Source organism: Lactuca sativa, chromosome 6 (genome assembly GCF_002870075.4).
Source record: "Lactuca sativa cultivar Salinas chromosome 6, Lsat_Salinas_v11, whole genome shotgun sequence".
NCBI classification, from domain to species: domain Eukaryota; kingdom Viridiplantae; phylum Streptophyta; class Magnoliopsida; order Asterales; family Asteraceae; genus Lactuca; species Lactuca sativa.
In genome coordinates, this window is record NC_056628.2 from 81,835,887 (window position 1) to 81,840,949 (window position 5,063).

Below are 5,063 nucleotides of genomic sequence, written 5' to 3' on the forward strand. Positions count from 1 at the left end.
AATTTTTTTTTGTTCGTTTTTACGTTTATATTTTTGTTTTTGTTTAAGTAGTATATGACCCGTAGATCAAACACACCATTGACACCACCACTTGAAGATCCAAAGTAAGCTTTTAATAAAAAGAAGGACAAGAATGAAGGACAAGAACGTAGGAGGATCAAACAAAATTCTGAAAAATGAGAGCACATTCGAAACCTTTGAAATAACTCGTAACAAAAACGAAGTTGGTTACGAGCCCGAAACAGAAAAAGACAGAAGTAGTGAACCTGAAAGCAAGCCCAAAAACAACATGACATACATTGTTTACATGACGGTGGAAGCATACAATAAAAGAATACGAGAGTACACCGGTCCTAGACTTGTACAACCCGGAATTCCCGCTACTACTACCTTTGAGCTTAAGGGACACATCCTTTCTGCACTAAAGGAAAAGATCATGAAGACGTATAAAAGCACCTCGAAAAACTCAATGACATAACTGACTATTTCAACATTTCGAATGTACCATGAGAGACTGACATGTTAAGAACGCTTCCGGTTACTTTTAAAGGAGCACCAAACGATTGGTTGAAGGGACTTTCACCAGGTTCAATAACTGCTTAGGCATAGATGCGTGAAGAATTCCTCCAACAACTTTCCCACCATTAAAAGTTTCTAAACTCAAGAAGGCTATAGCTAATTTCGAGCAACAAGTGGGGGAGTCTTTATATGAGGCATGGGAGGGATATATTGGGTTAATAAGAAATTGGCCCCAAAATGATCTAAAGGAGCAACAAGAAGTCTTGATCTTCTACGGTGGGGTGGACGTCATGATAAGGAGACTCTTTGATTCTCAAGGACCTTTAACAAAGAAGAATTGAGCTAAAATTAAAGAACTAATCGAAGAACTTTCAAAGCATTCAAATGAATATCACAACCCTCATAATGATAGAGTTAGGGGGATCGGGAATGGTGTTTCGTAAGATATGGTGATGGTATTGGCAATTTTAAGTAGCATGGATTGAATAATGACTAAGATGGATCAATCCATACATGTAGGTTGTGAAAATTACAATGGTCCACATTTGACAAAAGATTGTCATCTAGATGAAAACGGGAATAGGAAATCTAAAGTTTACTTATCAAGTGGAGATTGGTATGATGAAGATTAGAGGAAGTCTAAGAAAGAATGGTTTCCATATGATGAGCATAAAAAGAAAAAATAAGAGAAGTATAGGAAACCCGGCTGAGGCTTTTACCAAAAAGAGCAACCACAATCCAAGAAAAAAGTGGACTTAGACTCAATGTTTTACAGATTCATTGAAGCTTCTGAAAAATGTCACAATACAGTTGATGCTACCATGAGAAATCATCAAGCATCCATCAAAAATATTGAAGCTCAACTCGGACAAATAATCATATTAGTTAATGAGTGGTTACCTCCTAAAAATCCCGATAATAAACCGCAACCACATGTTATGCCCATCACTACTAAAGAAGACACTATTTTTAACTTCTTGGTAGCCTTTGAAGAAGAGACAAAGCAACCCAAATCACAGCCAAAACGGACGAAAATCAAAAAGAAAATTGTTGTTGAAACACCATCATCAAGATGTAAGGATTCAATCCTCACGACGTGGTCTCAGTCTAGGTAGAAAAGTTTTTCTGTTGCTTGACCTTATCAACCTCCTTTACCTTTTCTTTCTCGAGCCAGATTTTACCCGCTGGTTCAAGAGAATATCAAGTTTATGAATCAAGTTAATGGAATTCTGATTAATACTCGTTTTATTGAATCCTTAGAGAAAGTTCTGAATACGCCAAATTTCTTCAAGATTTACTCGACACTCGCCAACAACTAGAGAAGACCTCTAAGGTGGTTCTTAGTGAGCAAAGCTCCATGGTCATTTTGGAGGGGATACCAAGGAAAATGGGAGATCCTAGACGCCTTACACTTCAAACTTCAATGTAAATTTAGAAATAACAGGAAAACATATGCTTTAGCCGATTCTAGAGCGAGTATAAATTTGATGCCACATTCATTTTACCAAAAGCTTAACCTTCCAAAATTGAAGGATACTAGAATGAAAATTTATATGGCTAATCGTTCAGTGACTCATCCTCGAGGAATAATTATCCTGGGATGCCATTTAATTAATACCGTGCAAGCCTTGGTGGACATTTGCGAGTCAAAGCTTAACTTACGAGTGGGGGATGATGAAATGACTTTCAGAGTGGAAGACGGATTCAAGAAAGATTATGCTCAAAATGACATATTGTTATGGGTGAAGAAAAAAGGCTTAAGGAGATAGAGAAATTGATGAAGGAAGAAATTCAAACAATGAACAAGTCAAGTGAACAAGCCTGGAGCTTCAATTCCAATGGTCTTTGAGGTCTTTTCATTTAAAATTTCAAACTCCCTAATAAGTGAAGAAAGTGTGGTATCAAGTGATGAGCAAGCCAACTTTGGATAAGGAGGATGTTGATGCTAAGGAGCTACAAAAGAAAAAGGAGAACCTGGACTTGTTGTGAAGAATAAAGGGGTGAAACGAAAGAACGTGGAATGCGATTATAAAATGGAGAATGAAAATTCTACAAAAGCTTATTTATGAATGGTGCAAGCGTACAAGAAAAAAGTGGAGAGAACAGAAGGTGCATATGGAGATGGTACCTCCAACCAATACCACATAGGGCATACATATTTGGGCTCATGAAACCAAAAAAAAAAATAAGTGCTTCTCGGGAGGCAACCCGAGCTCAGCTTGCATTTTTTTCTTTTTTCTTCTTTTATTTGTTTTGAATTTTTAGGATAAATTTTCTTGGTCAATCTCCATATATTTTCAAAATTGAGTGTGGGTCCTTATCGTAAAAGAAAAATATTTTTTTATGAACAACATTTATTTAAAAACAAATAATAATGATTTCATAAATTAAATAAGAGGAAAAGCACTAGTTTCTATATGGACCATTTGGACTAAATAACTCAGCCAAATATAGCCCAACATGCTACAGCCCATAGAATTCGGCCCAGTCAAGCCCACAACATGGAGTAGTCAAAGTAACAAAAATAAGTTAGAACACCAGTCGATGTCTGTGAGCATCTTTTTCCAACATTACATCATGAAGTTGCTTCTGGTCCCACAATATGATTTCGGCCGTACATTTTTGTTTTTCCTACTTCTCTATTACATTACATAATCAAAGGTATGTGTTATGAGTTCCTTAAACTTTAAGTTCCCTATATTTTTAGTGATTATAAGTTAGGGTTTGTTCTTGATGAAAAATTTGAAAAATTAAGTCGATTTTTCAAGTGAATCATTGATGCATGTATGTTAAAAGCCTTAGAATAGCAGCCTAAACAAACCACAAACATTGATTTGAGTTAAAATTGCTCTACAAATGACTGACGACAATATGCATTTCAAACCAGGTTCACGATGTGGTTTTCAACACCGCGACGTGAAAACTGTGTTTTCAATTTCCTATTTTATTTAATTTGCTTAATCTGTTTGGTAGTTTACAAGAACATATTGATGTTCATAGTGTACATCCACTATATCGATTCCCACAAAAATATTTCGCAATCCATGCTCAACAATTATTCAAATTGGGATTGTTATATAATTAGGAGTTCATGTTAGCGTCGGCGATTGATTGGTCATTCCTTAGTGGGGTTGGTATGGTGGTGGAATTGGAGCGATACTAGACAAAGATATATGTAGGGGATGGGTTCACTTTCAATGCAATGGGTGGCGTAATTTATTTTCCATTCAAGAACCGGTTTATAGAGATTTGTCCATTGAATTCTTTGTCACAATTAGTATTGAAGAATGGATGACTAACCCGACATTCAACTGGGCCCTTGCATCTAGATTAGGAGGTGTTTATCAAGAATGTAGCATGTGTGAGTTTGCTTGCTGAATGGGGTTGTACATAAAAGAGGAAACCCAATCACCACATTTCATCTTATTTTTACATGGCTGTGTTCGAGACTTCACCACGGGATTGCTTGATGTGCAATTTTAGAGATCCATTTACAATCATGAGTATAGTTCGTGGAATTCTTGCGAAGGGAATATTCGGTCACCCATCCATCGTTTATTGCATCGCTTGATCACCTTCACCATAAATCACAAACATCAGAGTGACAAGATGCCTTCCCATAATCTTTTCTATCTTTGGAGCATCATCACGCCGGGAGTCTTTTGTAATTATCCTTATATGCTAGCGAGATTTTTGGGGATAAACACTGTAAATTCTCGGCCTGGTAGTCCTATTACTGGTGGATATTTGGTTATATGACTCGCTCGTTCAAATGGAATTTTGATTCCTAACTTTGTTCGGAAATTGACACATTTCAAGGACTCCGATTTGACGACATCATTTTTGGGTCTTGTGCGAGTCATGGTGAATCTTTGTCGGGGATATGTCATATCCTCGAAATATGATGAAGAACAAATTAGTCAACCATGGGAACAACTGAGGCAAAGAGGAAGGAGAAACGTAACATCACATGGAGATAGGGGTATGCCACAACAACCACCTCCACAATTCGAGGGTGGAGTATCAATCAAATCGTTCCAAAGTTGGGTTGGTACATATTTGGCTAATCTCCATGGCGGTGTCAATTATCATAATCAAGCAATTGATATTTTATTTTCACACCTTAACGTTGAGAGACCGCCTACCATGCCACCTCATTATCCTTATATTCCAACATGGGAGGAGCTATGGTCGAGACAAGGAGATGGCATATGGCTGAGTGGAGCTAGAAACGATGGAGATGATGATCATTGATTTTTATGCTTTTTATTTTTGTTGCTAGTTATTTTGTTTTCTTCGTTTGTTTTGGTGTGTTTGTAATTTGGCATGATTTAAAGACATGTAACGAATGTTTGATGATTGTTCTCTATTTTCCACAAACATTTGTTTTGTTGTAGATTTATTGGAGTATTGAGAGAGAAAGAAAAAAAAATGAGGAAATAGAGAAAGCAAGAGAAGACGTGTGTTTTAGAGTTACGAGTCGAAGCCCATAATTTTTGATAAGTGTGGGGTGAATTTCGTGTGCAAAAAGAGACTAGAGATAG

General features: G+C 36.8%; 1 non-coding gene across 1 annotated transcript; it reads right to left on the reverse strand.

The window, feature by feature from the left end:
• Positions 1-656: 656 nt before the first annotated feature.
• On the reverse strand, positions 657-763 carry LOC111891259 (small nucleolar RNA R71). The gene has a single exon (XR_002850126.1). It is a non-coding gene; the product is annotated as a small nucleolar RNA R71 (small nucleolar RNA).
• Between the last annotated feature and the right edge of the window lie 4,300 nt (positions 764-5,063).